Raw genomic sequence first — 14,900 nt, forward strand, 5'->3', positions numbered from 1 at the left:
TTTCACATTCTCCCGTGCAACTCGGCTGCTAGTCCTCCTTTCATGCAGAATCTTAAGGTCCTGGCTCATGTCCAAGGCACCAAAGCCAGCTAAAAAGTCAATTATCGATACCTAAAACTTGAATTGGATTACTTCTTACTGGCTATTACATCAATTTAGATGCTTCATCTGTGTTCTACTATGGTGATTTTAGTGTCTCCGCTTACCGCAGCACGCGACATAGCATTGCAGACGATAAGTACAACCGTTTCAGAGAGAAGAGCTTCCAATGTGACGATCTGGCTTTAAGTCGATTCGATAACAAATGACGAAAATGGACGGATTTCTAAGGTTTTTACTACATATGAACACTTTTCACATTCTCCCGTGCAACGCGGCAGCTAGTCCTCCTTTCATGTAGAATGTTAAGGTCCTAGCTCATGTCCAAGGCACCAAAGCCAGCTAAAAAGTCAATAATCGATACATAAAACTTGAATTGGACTACTTCTTACTGGCTATTACATCAACTTAGAAGCTTCATCTGTGTTCTACTACGGTGCTTTTCCTGTTTCCGCCTACGGCAACACGCGACATAGCTTTGCAGACGATAAGTACAACCGTTTCCGAGAGCACAGCGGGCAATGTGACGATCTGGCTTTAAGTCGATTCGATAACAAATGACGAAAACGGACGGATTTCTCGGGTTTTTACTACATATGAACACTTTTCACATTCTCCCCTGCAACTCGGCTGCCAGTCCTCCTTTCATGCACAATCTTAAGGTCCTAGCTCATGTCCAAGGCACCAAAGCCAGCTAAAAAGTCAATAATCGATACCTAAAACTTGAAATGGACTACTTCTTACTGGGTATTACATCAACTTAGAAGCTTCATCTGTGTTCTACTATGATGCTTTTCCTGTTTCCGCCTACGGCAACACGCGACATAGCTTTGCAGACGATAAGTACAAGCGTTTCCGAGAGCAGAACGGCCAATGTGACGATCTGGCTTTAAGTCGATTCGATAACAAATGACGAAAATGGATGGATTTCTCTGGTTTTTACTACATATGAAAACTTTTTACATTCTCCCCTGCAATTCAGCTGCTAGTCCACCTTTCATGCAGAATCTTAAGGTCCTAGCTCATGTCCAAGGCACCAAAGCCAGCTAAAAAGTCAGTAATCGATACCTAAAACTTCAATTGTACTACTTCTTACTGGCTATTACATCAACTTAGAAGCTTCATCTGTGTTCTACTATGGTGATTTTAGTGTCTCCGCATACCGCAGGACGCGACATAGCTTTGCAGACGATAAGTACAAGCGTTTCAGAGAGAAGAGCGGCCAACGTGACGATCTGGCTTTAAGTCGATTCGATAACAAATGACGAAAATGGACCGATTTCTCAGGTTTTTACTACATATGAACACTTTTCACATTCTCCCTTGCAACTCGGCTGGTAGTCCTCATTTCATGCAGAATCTTAAGGTCCTAGCTCATGTCCAAGGCACCAAAGCCAGCTAAAAAGTCAATAATCAATACCTAAAACTTGAATTGTACTACTTCTTCCTGGCTATTACATCAACTTAGAAGCTTCATCTGTGTTCTACTACGGTGCTTTTAGTTTCTCCGAATACCGCAGCACGCGACATAGTTTTGCAGACGATAAGTACAAGTGTTTCAGAGAGAAGAGCGGCCAATGTGACGATCTGGCTTTAAGTCGATTCGATAACAAATGACGAAAACTGACCGATTTTTCAGGTTTTTACTACATATGAACACTTTTCACATTCTCCCTTGCAACTCGGCTGCTAGTCCTCCTTTCATGCAGAATCTTAAGGTCCTAGCTCATGTCCAAGGCACCAAAGCCAGCTAAAAAGTCAATAGTCAATACCTAAAACTTGAATTGTACTTCTTCTTACTGGCTATTACATCAACGTAGATGCTTCATCTGTGTTCTACTATGGTGCTTTTAGTGTCTCCGCATACCGCAGCACGCGACATAGCTTTGCAGACGATAAGTACAACCGTTTCAGAGAGAAGAGCGGCCAATGTGACGATCTGGCTTTAAGTCGATTCGATAACAAATGACGAAAACGGACGGAAGTCTCAGGTTTTTAATACATATGAACACTTTTCACATTCTCCCGTGCAACTGGGCTGCTAGTCCTCCTTTTAAGCAGAATCTTAAAGTCCTAGCACATGTCCAAGGCACCAAAGCCAGCTAAAAAGTCAATAATCGATACCTAAAACTTGAATGGTATTACTTCTTACTGGCTATTACAGCAACTTAGAAGTTACATCTGTGTTCTACTATGGTGCTTTTAGAGCCTCTGCATACCGCAGCACGCGACATAGCTTTGCAGACGATAAGTACAACCGTTTCCGAGAGCAGAGCGGCCAATGTGACGATCTGGCTTTAAGTCGATTCGATAACAAATGACGAAAAGGGAAGGATTTCTCATGTTTTTACTTCATATGAACACTTTTTACATTCTCCCCTGCAACTCGGCTGCTAGTCCTCCTTTCATGCAGAATCTTAAGGTCCTAGCTCATGTCCAAGGCACCAAAGCCAGCTAAAAAGTCAATAATCGATACCTAAAACTTGAATTGTACTACTTCTTACTGGCTATTACATCAACTTAGAAGGTTCATCTGTGTTCTACTATGGTGAATTTAGTGTTTCCGCATACCGCAGCACGCGACATAGCTTTGCAGACGATAAGTACAAGTGTTTCAAAAAGAAGAGCGGCCAATGTGACGATCTGGCTTTAAGTCGATTCGATAACAAATGACGGAAACGGACGGATTTCTCAGGTTTTTACTACATATGAACACTTTTCACATTCTCTCTTGCAACTCGCCTGCTAGTCCTCCTTTCATGCAGAATCTTAAGGTCTTAGCTCATGTCCAAGGCACCAAAGCCAGCTAAAAAGTCAATAATCAATACCTAAAACTTGAATTGTACTACTTCTTCCTGGCTATTACATCAACTTAGAAGTTACATCTGTGTTCTACTATGGTGCTTTTAGAGCCTCTGCATACCGCAGCACGCGACATAGCTTTGCAGACGATAAGTACAACCGTTTCCGAGAGCAGAGCGGCCAATGTGACGATCTGGCTTTAAGTCGATTCGATAACAAATGACGAAAAGGGAAGGATTTCTCATGTTTTTACTTCATATGAACACTTTTTACATTCTCCCCTGCAACTCGGCTGCTAGTCCTCCTTTCATGCAGAATCTTAAGGTCCTAGCTCATGTACAAGGCACCAAAGCCAGCTAAAAAGTCAATAACCAATACCTAAAACTTGAATTGTACTACTTCGTACTGGCTATTACATCAACTTAGAAGCTTCATCTGTGTTCTACTATGGTGCTTTTAGTGTCTCCGCATATCGCAGCTCGCGACATAGCTTTGTAGTTGATAAGTACAACCGTTGCAGAGAGAAGAGCGGCCAATGTGACGATCTTGCTTTAAGTAGATTCGATAACAAATGACGAAAACGGACGGATTTCTCAGGTTTTTACTACATATGAACACTTTTCACAATCTCCCGTGCAACACGGCTGCTAGTCCTCCTTTCATGCAGAATCATAAGGTCCTAGCTCATGTCCAAGGCACCAAAGCTAGCTAAATGTCAATAACCGATACCTAAAACTTGAATTGTACTACTTCGTACTGGCTATTACATCAACTTAGAAGCTTCATCTGTGTTCTACTATGGTGCTTTTAGTGTCTCCGCATACCGCAGCACGCGACATAGCTTTGCAATCGATAAGTACAACCGTTTCAGAGTGAAGAGCGGCTAATGTGACGATCTGGCTTTAAGACGATTCGATAACAAATGACGAAAACGGACGGATTTCTCGGGTTTTTACTACATATGAACACTTTTCACATTCTCCCATGCAAATCGGCTGCTAGTCCTCCTTTCATGCAGAATCTTAAGGTCCTAGCTCATGTCCAAGGCACCAAAGCCAGCTAAAAAGTCAATAGTTGATACCTAAAACTTGAATTGTACTACTTCTTCCTGGCTATTACGTCAAATTAGAAGCTTCATCTGTGTTCTACTATGGTGCTTTTATTGTCTCCGCATACCGCAGCATGCGACATATCTTTGCAGACGATAAGTACAACCGTTTCAGAGAGAAGAGCGGCCAATGTGACGATCTGGCTTTAAGTCGATTCGATAACAAATGACGAAAACGGACGAATTTCTTAGGTTTTTACTACATATGAACACTTTTCACATTCTCCCGTGCAACTCGGCTGCTAGTCCTCCTTTCATGCAGAATCTTAAGGTCCTAGCTCATGTCCAAGGAACCAAAGCCAGCTAAAAAGTCAATAATCAATACCTAAAACTTGAATTGTACTACTTCTTACTGGCTATTACATCAACTTAGAAGCTTCATCTGTGTTCTACTATGCTGCTTGTAGTGTCTCAGCATACCGCAGCATGCGACATAGCTTAGCAGACGATAAGTACAAGCGTTTCAGAGAGAAGAGTGGCCAATGTGACGATCTGGCTTTAAGTCGATTCGAAAACAAATGACGAAAACGGACGAATTTCTCAGGTTTTTACTACTTACGAACACTTTTCACATTCTCCCGTGCAACTCGGCTGCTAGTCCTCCTTCCATGCAGAATCTTAAGGTCCTAGCTCATGTCCAAGGCACCAAAGCTAGCTAAAAAGTCAATAATCGATACCTAAACTTGAATTGTACTACTTCTTACTGGCTATTACATCAACTTAGAGGCTTCATCTGTGTTCTACTATGGTGCTTTTAGTGCCTCCGCTAACCGCAGCACGCGACATAGTTTTGCAGACGATAAGTACAACCGTTTCAGAGAGAAGGGCGGCCAATGTGACGATCTGGCTTTAAGTCGATTCGATAACAAATGACGAAAATGGACGGAGGTCTCAGGTTTTTAATACATATGAACACTTTTCACATTCTCCCGTGCAACTGGGCTGCTAGTCCTCCTTTTATGCAGAATCTCTAAGTCCTAGCTCATGTCCAAGGCACCAAAGCCAGCTAAAAAATTTATAATCGATACCTAAAACTTGAATGTTATTACTTCTTACTGGCTATTACAGCAACTTAGAAGGTTCATCTGTGTTCTACTATGGTGATTTTAGTGTTTCCGCATACCGCAGCACGCGACATAGCTTTGCAGACGATAAGTACAAGTGTTTCAGAGAGAAGAGCGGCCAATGTGACGATCTGGCTTTAAGTCAATTCGATAACAAATGACGAAAACGGACCGATTTCCCTGGTTTTTACTACATATGAACACTTTTCACATTCTCCCTTGCAACTCGGCTGCTGGTCCTCCTTTCATGCAGAATCTTAAGGTCCTAGCTCATGTCCAAGGCACCAAAGCCAGCTAAAAAGTCAATAATCAATACCTAAAACTTGAATTGTACTACTTCTTCCTGGCTATTACATCAACTTAGAAGCTTCATCTGTGTTCTACTACGGTGCTTTTAGTTTCTCCGCATACCGCAGCACGCGACATAGTTTTGCAGACGATAAGTACAACCGTTTCAGAGAGAAGAGCGGCCAATGTGACGATCTGCCTTTAAGTCAATTCGATAACAAATGACGAAAATGGACGGATTTCTCAGCTTTTTACTACATATGAACACTTTTCACATACTCCCGTGCAACGCGGCCGCTAGTCCTCGTTTCATGCAGAATCATAAGGTCCTAGCTCATGTCCAACGCACCAAAGCCAGCTAAAAAGTCAATAATCGATACCTAAATCTTGAATTGGACTACAACTTACTGGCTATTACATCAACTTAGAAGCATCATTTGTGTTCTACTATGGTGCTTTTAGTGTCTCCGCATATCGCAGCACGCGACATAGCTTTGTAGACGATAAGTACAACCGTTTCAGAGAGAAGAGCGGCCAATGTGACGATCTGGCTTTAAGTCGATTCGATAACAAATGACGAAAACGAACCGATTTCTCAGGTTTTTACTACATATGAACACTTTTCACATTCTCCCTTGCAACTAGGCTGCTAGTCCTCCTATCATGCAGAATCTTAAGGTCCCAGCTCATGTCCAAGGCACCAAAGCCAGCTAAAAAGTCAATAATCAATACCTAAAACTTGAATTGTACTACTTCTTACTGGCTATTACATTAACTTAGAAGCTTAATCTGTGTTCTACTATAGTGCTTTTAGTGTCTCCGCATACCGCAGCACGCGAGATAGCTTAGTAGACGATAAGTACAACCGTTTCCGAGAGCAGAGCGGCCAATGTGACGATCTGGCTTTATGTCGATTCGATAACAAATGACGAAAACGGTAGGATTTCTCAGGTTTTTACTACATATGAACACTTTTCACATTCTCCCGTGCAACTCGGCTGCTAGTCCTCCTTTCATGCAGAATCTTAAGGTCCTAGCTCATGTCCAAGGCATCAAAGCCAGCTAAAAAGTCAATAATCGATACCTAAAACTTTAATTGTACTACTTCTTACTGGCTATTACATCAACTTAGAAGCTTCATCTGTGTTCTACTATGGTGCTTTTATTGTGTCCACGTACCGCAGCACGCGACATAGCTTTGCAGACGGTAAGTACAACTTTTTCAGAGAGAAGAGCGGCCAATGTGACGATCTGGCTTTAAGTCGATTCGATAACAAATGACGAAAACGGACGGATTTCTCGGGTTTTTACTACATATGAACACTTTTCACATTCTCCCATGCAAATCGGCTGCTAGTCCTCCTTTCATGCAGAATGTTAAGGTCCTAGCTCATGTCCAAGGCACCAAAGCCAGCTAAAAAGTAAATAGTCGATACCTAAAACTTGAATTGTACTACTTCTTCCTGGCTATTACGTCAAATTAGAAGCTTCATCTGTGTTCTACTATGCTGCTTGTAGTGTCTCAGCATACCGCAGCATGCGACATAGCTTTGCAGACGATAAGTACAAGCGTTTCAGAGAGAAGAGCGGCCAATGTGACGATCTGGCTTTAAGTCGATTCGAAAACAAATGACGAAAACGGACGAATTTCTCAGGTTTTTACTACTTATGAACACTTTTCACATTCTCCCGTGCAACTGGGCTGCTAGTCCTCCTTTCATGCAGAATCTTAAGGTCCTAGCTCATGTCCAAGGCACCAAAGCCAGCTAAAAAGTCAATAATCAATACCTAAAACTTGAATTGTACTACTTCTTCCTGGCTATTACATCAACTTAGAAGCTTCATCTGTGTTCTACTACGGTGCTTTTAGTTTCTCCGAATACCGCAGCACGCGACATAGTTTTGCAGACGATAAGTACAAGTGTTTCAGAGAGAAGAGCGGCCAATGTGACGATCTGGCTTTAAGTCGATTCGATAACAAATGACGAAAACTGACCGATTTTTCAGGTTTTTACTACATATGAACACTTTTCACATTCTCCCTTGCAACTCGGCTGCTAGTCCTCCTTTCATGCAGAATCTTAAGGTCCTAGCTCATGTCCAAGGCACCAAAGCCAGCTAAAAAGTCAATAGTCAATACCTAAAACTTGAATTGTACTTCTTCTTACTGGCTATTACATCAACGTAGATGCTTCATCTGTGTTCTACTATGGTGCTTTTAGTGTCTCCGCATACCGCAGCACGCGACATAGCTTTGCAGACGATAAGTACAACCGTTTCAGAGAGAAGAGCGGCCAATGTGACGATCTGGCTTTAAGTCGATTCGATAACAAATGACGAAAACGGACGGAAGTCTCAGGTTTTTAATACATATGAACACTTTTCACATTCTCCCGTGCAACTGGGCTGCTAGTCCTCCTTTTAAGCAGAATCTTAAAGTCCTAGCACATGTCCAAGGCACCAAAGCCAGCTAAAAAGTCAATAATCGATACCTAAAACTTGAATGGTATTACTTCTTACTGGCTATTACAGCAACTTAGAAGTTACATCTGTGTTCTACTATGGTGCTTTTAGAGCCTCTGCATACCGCAGCACGCGACATAGCTTTGCAGACGATAAGTACAACCGTTTCCGAGAGCAGAGCGGCCAATGTGACGATCTGGCTTTAAGTCGATTCGATAACAAATGACGAAAAGGGAAGGATTTCTCATGTTTTTACTTCATATGAACACTTTTTACATTCTCCCCTGCAACTCGGCTGCTAGTCCTCCTTTCATGCAGAATCTTAAGGTCCTAGCTCATGTCCAAGGCACCAAAGCCAGCTAAAAAGTCAATAATCGATACCTAAAACTTGAATTGTACTACTTCTTACTGGCTATTACATCAACTTAGAAGGTTCATCTGTGTTCTACTATGGTGAATTTAGTGTTTCCGCATACCGCAGCACGCGACATAGCTTTGCAGACGATAAGTACAAGTGTTTCAAAAAGAAGAGCGGCCAATGTGACGATCTGGCTTTAAGTCGATTCGATAACAAATGACGGAAACGGACGGATTTCTCAGGTTTTTACTACATATGAACACTTTTCACATTCTCTCTTGCAACTCGCCTGCTAGTCCTCCTTTCATGCAGAATCTTAAGGTCTTAGCTCATGTCCAAGGCACCAAAGCCAGCTAAAAAGTCAATAATCAATACCTAAAACTTGAATTGTACTACTTCTTCCTGGCTATTACATCAACTTAGAAGTTACATCTGTGTTCTACTATGGTGCTTTTAGAGCCTCTGCATACCGCAGCACGCGACATAGCTTTGCAGACGATAAGTACAACCGTTTCCGAGAGCAGAGCGGCCAATGTGACGATCTGGCTTTAAGTCGATTCGATAACAAATGACGAAAAGGGAAGGATTTCTCATGTTTTTACTTCATATGAACACTTTTTACATTCTCCCCTGCAACTCGGCTGCTAGTCCTCCTTTCATGCAGAATCTTAAGGTCCTAGCTCATGTACAAGGCACCAAAGCCAGCTAAAAAGTCAATAACCAATACCTAAAACTTGAATTGTACTACTTCGTACTGGCTATTACATCAACTTAGAAGCTTCATCTGTGTTCTACTATGGTGCTTTTAGTGTCTCCGCATATCGCAGCTCGCGACATAGCTTTGTAGTTGATAAGTACAACCGTTGCAGAGAGAAGAGCGGCCAATGTGACGATCTTGCTTTAAGTAGATTCGATAACAAATGACGAAAACGGACGGATTTCTCAGGTTTTTACTACATATGAACACTTTTCACAATCTCCCGTGCAACACGGCTGCTAGTCCTCCTTTCATGCAGAATCATAAGGTCCTAGCTCATGTCCAAGGCACCAAAGCTAGCTAAATGTCAATAACCGATACCTAAAACTTGAATTGTACTACTTCGTACTGGCTATTACATCAACTTAGAAGCTTCATCTGTGTTCTACTATGGTGCTTTTAGTGTCTCCGCATACCGCAGCACGCGACATAGCTTTGCAATCGATAAGTACAACCGTTTCAGAGTGAAGAGCGGCTAATGTGACGATCTGGCTTTAAGACGATTCGATAACAAATGACGAAAACGGACGGATTTCTCGGGTTTTTACTACATATGAACACTTTTCACATTCTCCCATGCAAATCGGCTGCTAGTCCTCCTTTCATGCAGAATCTTAAGGTCCTAGCTCATGTCCAAGGCACCAAAGCCAGCTAAAAAGTCAATAGTTGATACCTAAAACTTGAATTGTACTACTTCTTCCTGGCTATTACGTCAAATTAGAAGCTTCATCTGTGTTCTACTATGGTGCTTTTATTGTCTCCGCATACCGCAGCATGCGACATATCTTTGCAGACGATAAGTACAACCGTTTCAGAGAGAAGAGCGGCCAATGTGACGATCTGGCTTTAAGTCGATTCGATAACAAATGACGAAAACGGACGAATTTCTTAGGTTTTTACTACATATGAACACTTTTCACATTCTCCCGTGCAACTCGGCTGCTAGTCCTCCTTTCATGCAGAATCTTAAGGTCCTAGCTCATGTCCAAGGAACCAAAGCCAGCTAAAAAGTCAATAATCAATACCTAAAACTTGAATTGTACTACTTCTTACTGGCTATTACATCAACTTAGAAGCTTCATCTGTGTTCTACTATGCTGCTTGTAGTGTCTCAGCATACCGCAGCATGCGACATAGCTTAGCAGACGATAAGTACAAGCGTTTCAGAGAGAAGAGTGGCCAATGTGACGATCTGGCTTTAAGTCGATTCGAAAACAAATGACGAAAACGGACGAATTTCTCAGGTTTTTACTACTTACGAACACTTTTCACATTCTCCCGTGCAACTCGGCTGCTAGTCCTCCTTCCATGCAGAATCTTAAGGTCCTAGCTCATGTCCAAGGCACCAAAGCTAGCTAAAAAGTCAATAATCGATACCTAAACTTGAATTGTACTACTTCTTACTGGCTATTACATCAACTTAGAGGCTTCATCTGTGTTCTACTATGGTGCTTTTAGTGCCTCCGCTAACCGCAGCACGCGACATAGTTTTGCAGACGATAAGTACAACCGTTTCAGAGAGAAGGGCGGCCAATGTGACGATCTGGCTTTAAGTCGATTCGATAACAAATGACGAAAATGGACGGAGGTCTCAGGTTTTTAATACATATGAACACTTTTCACATTCTCCCGTGCAACTGGGCTGCTAGTCCTCCTTTTATGCAGAATCTCTAAGTCCTAGCTCATGTCCAAGGCACCAAAGCCAGCTAAAAAATTTATAATCGATACCTAAAACTTGAATGTTATTACTTCTTACTGGCTATTACAGCAACTTAGAAGGTTCATCTGTGTTCTACTATGGTGATTTTAGTGTTTCCGCATACCGCAGCACGCGACATAGCTTTGCAGACGATAAGTACAAGTGTTTCAGAGAGAAGAGCGGCCAATGTGACGATCTGGCTTTAAGTCAATTCGATAACAAATGACGAAAACGGACCGATTTCCCTGGTTTTTACTACATATGAACACTTTTCACATTCTCCCTTGCAACTCGGCTGCTGGTCCTCCTTTCATGCAGAATCTTAAGGTCCTAGCTCATGTCCAAGGCACCAAAGCCAGCTAAAAAGTCAATAATCAATACCTAAAACTTGAATTGTACTACTTCTTCCTGGCTATTACATCAACTTAGAAGCTTCATCTGTGTTCTACTACGGTGCTTTTAGTTTCTCCGCATACCGCAGCACGCGACATAGTTTTGCAGACGATAAGTACAACCGTTTCAGAGAGAAGAGCGGCCAATGTGACGATCTGCCTTTAAGTCAATTCGATAACAAATGACGAAAATGGACGGATTTCTCAGCTTTTTACTACATATGAACACTTTTCACATACTCCCGTGCAACGCGGCCGCTAGTCCTCGTTTCATGCAGAATCATAAGGTCCTAGCTCATGTCCAACGCACCAAAGCCAGCTAAAAAGTCAATAATCGATACCTAAATCTTGAATTGGACTACAACTTACTGGCTATTACATCAACTTAGAAGCATCATTTGTGTTCTACTATGGTGCTTTTAGTGTCTCCGCATATCGCAGCACGCGACATAGCTTTGTAGACGATAAGTACAACCGTTTCAGAGAGAAGAGCGGCCAATGTGACGATCTGGCTTTAAGTCGATTCGATAACAAATGACGAAAACGAACCGATTTCTCAGGTTTTTACTACATATGAACACTTTTCACATTCTCCCTTGCAACTAGGCTGCTAGTCCTCCTATCATGCAGAATCTTAAGGTCCCAGCTCATGTCCAAGGCACCAAAGCCAGCTAAAAAGTCAATAATCAATACCTAAAACTTGAATTGTACTACTTCTTACTGGCTATTACATTAACTTAGAAGCTTAATCTGTGTTCTACTATAGTGCTTTTAGTGTCTCCGCATACCGCAGCACGCGAGATAGCTTAGTAGACGATAAGTACAACCGTTTCCGAGAGCAGAGCGGCCAATGTGACGATCTGGCTTTATGTCGATTCGATAACAAATGACGAAAACGGTAGGATTTCTCAGGTTTTTACTACATATGAACACTTTTCACATTCTCCCGTGCAACTCGGCTGCTAGTCCTCCTTTCATGCAGAATCTTAAGGTCCTAGCTCATGTCCAAGGCATCAAAGCCAGCTAAAAAGTCAATAATCGATACCTAAAACTTTAATTGTACTACTTCTTACTGGCTATTACATCAACTTAGAAGCTTCATCTGTGTTCTACTATGGTGCTTTTATTGTGTCCACGTACCGCAGCACGCGACATAGCTTTGCAGACGGTAAGTACAACTTTTTCAGAGAGAAGAGCGGCCAATGTGACGATCTGGCTTTAAGTCGATTCGATAACAAATGACGAAAACGGACGGATTTCTCGGGTTTTTACTACATATGAACACTTTTCACATTCTCCCATGCAAATCGGCTGCTAGTCCTCCTTTCATGCAGAATGTTAAGGTCCTAGCTCATGTCCAAGGCACCAAAGCCAGCTAAAAAGTAAATAGTCGATACCTAAAACTTGAATTGTACTACTTCTTCCTGGCTATTACGTCAAATTAGAAGCTTCATCTGTGTTCTACTATGCTGCTTGTAGTGTCTCAGCATACCGCAGCATGCGACATAGCTTTGCAGACGATAAGTACAAGCGTTTCAGAGAGAAGAGCGGCCAATGTGACGATCTGGCTTTAAGTCGATTCGAAAACAAATGACGAAAACGGACGAATTTCTCAGGTTTTTACTACTTATGAACACTTTTCACATTCTCCCGTGCAACTGGGCTGCTAGTCCTCCTTTCATGCAGAATCTTAAGGTCCTAGCTCATGTCCAAGGCACCAAAGCTAGCTAAAAAGTCAATTATCGATACCTAAAACTTGAATTGTACTACTTCTTACTGGCTATTACATCAACTTAGAAGCTTCATCTGTGTTCTACTATGGTGCTTTTAGTGCCTCCGCATACCGCAGCACGCGACATAGCATTGCAGACGATAAGTACAAGCGTTTCAGAGAGAAGAGCGGCCAATGTGACGATCTGGCTTTAAGTCGATTCGATAACAAATGACGAAAACGGACGGATGTCTCAGGTTTTTACTACATATGAACACTTTTCACATTCTCCCGTGCAACTCGGCTGATAGTCCTCCTTCATGCAAAATCTTAAGTTCCTAGCTCGTGTCCAAGGCACCAAAGAAGGGTAAAAAGTCAATAACCGAACCCTAAAACTTGAATTGTACTAGTTCTTCCTGGCTATTACGTCAACTTAGAAGCTTCATCTGTGTTCTACTGTGGTGCTTTTAGTGTCTCCGCATACCGCAGCACGCGACATAGCTTTGCAGACGATAAGTACAACCGTTTCAGAGAGAAGAGCGGCCAATGTGACGATCTGGCTTTAAGTCGATTCGATAACAAATGACGAAAACGGACGAATTTCTTAGGTTTTTACTACATATGAACACTTTTCACATTCTCCCGTCCAACTCGGCTGCTAGTCCTCCTTTCATGCAGAATCTTAAGGTCCTAGCTCATGTCCAAGGCACCAAAGCCAGCTAAAAAGTCAATAATCGATACCTAAATCTTGAATTGGACTACTTCTTACTGGCTATTACATCAACTTAGAAGTTTCATCTGTGTTCTACTATGGTGCATTTCCTGTTTCCGCCTACGGCAACATGCGACATAGCTTTGCAGACGATAAGTACAACCGTTTCAGAGAGAAGAGCGGCCAATGTGACGATCTGGCTTTAAGTCGATTCGATAACAAATGACGAAAACGGACCGATTTCTCAGGTTTTTACTACATATGAACACTTTTCACATTCTCCCGTGCAACTCGGCTGCTAGTCCTCCTTTATTGCAGAATCTTAAGGTCCTAGCTCATGTCCAAGGCACCAAAGCCAGCTAAAAAGTCAACAACCGATACCTAAAACCTGAATTGTACTACTTCTTACTGGCTATTACATCATCTTAGAAGCTTCATCTGTGTTCTACTACGGTGCTTTTAGTGTCTCCGAATACCGCAGTACGCGACATAGCTTTGCAGACGATAAGTACAACCGTTTCAGAGAGAAGAGCGGCCAATGTGACGATCTGGCTTTAAGTCGATTCGATAATAAATGACGAAAACGGACGGATTTCTCAGGTTTTTACTACATATGAACACTTTTCACATTCTCCCGTGCAACTCGGCTGCTAGTCCTCCTTTCATGCAGAATCTTAAGGTCCTAGCTCATGTCCAACGCACCAAAGCCAGCTAAAAAGTCAATAATCAATACCTAAAACTTGAATTGTACTACTTCTTACTGGCTATTACATCAACTTAGAAGCTTCATCTGTGTTCTACTATGCTGCTTGTAGTGTCTCAGCATACCGCAGCATGCGACATAGCTTTGCAGACGATAAGTACAAGCGTTTCAGAGAGAAGAGCGGCCAATGTGACGATCTGGCTTTAAGTCGATTCGAAAACAAATGACGAAAACGGACGAATTTCTCAGGTTTTTACTACTTATGAACACTTTTCACATTCTCCCGTGCAACTGGGCTGCTAGTCCTCCTTTCATGCAGAATCTTAAGGTCCTAGCTCATGTCCAAGGCACCAAAGCTAGCTAAAAAGTCAATTATCGATACCTAAAACTTGAATTCTACTACTTCTTACTGGCTATTACATCAACTTAGAAGCATCATCTGTGTTCTACTATGGTGCTTTTAGTGCCTCCGCATACCGCAGCACGCGACATAGCATTGCAGACGATAAGTACAAGCGTTTCAGAGAGAAGAGCGGCCAATGTGACGATCTGGCTTTAAGTCGATTCGATAACAAATGACGAAAACGGACGGATGTCTCAGGTTTTTACTACATATGAACACTTTTCACATTCTCCCGTGCAACTCGGCTGATAGTCCTCCATCATGCAAAATCTTAAGTTCCTAGCTCGTGTCCAAGGCACCAAAGAAGGGTAAAAAGTCAATAACCGACACCTAAAACTTGA

This window comes from Schistocerca gregaria, unplaced genomic scaffold (assembly GCF_023897955.1).
Source record: "Schistocerca gregaria isolate iqSchGreg1 unplaced genomic scaffold, iqSchGreg1.2 ptg000199l, whole genome shotgun sequence".
Taxonomy (NCBI): Eukaryota; Metazoa; Arthropoda; class Insecta; order Orthoptera; family Acrididae; genus Schistocerca; species Schistocerca gregaria.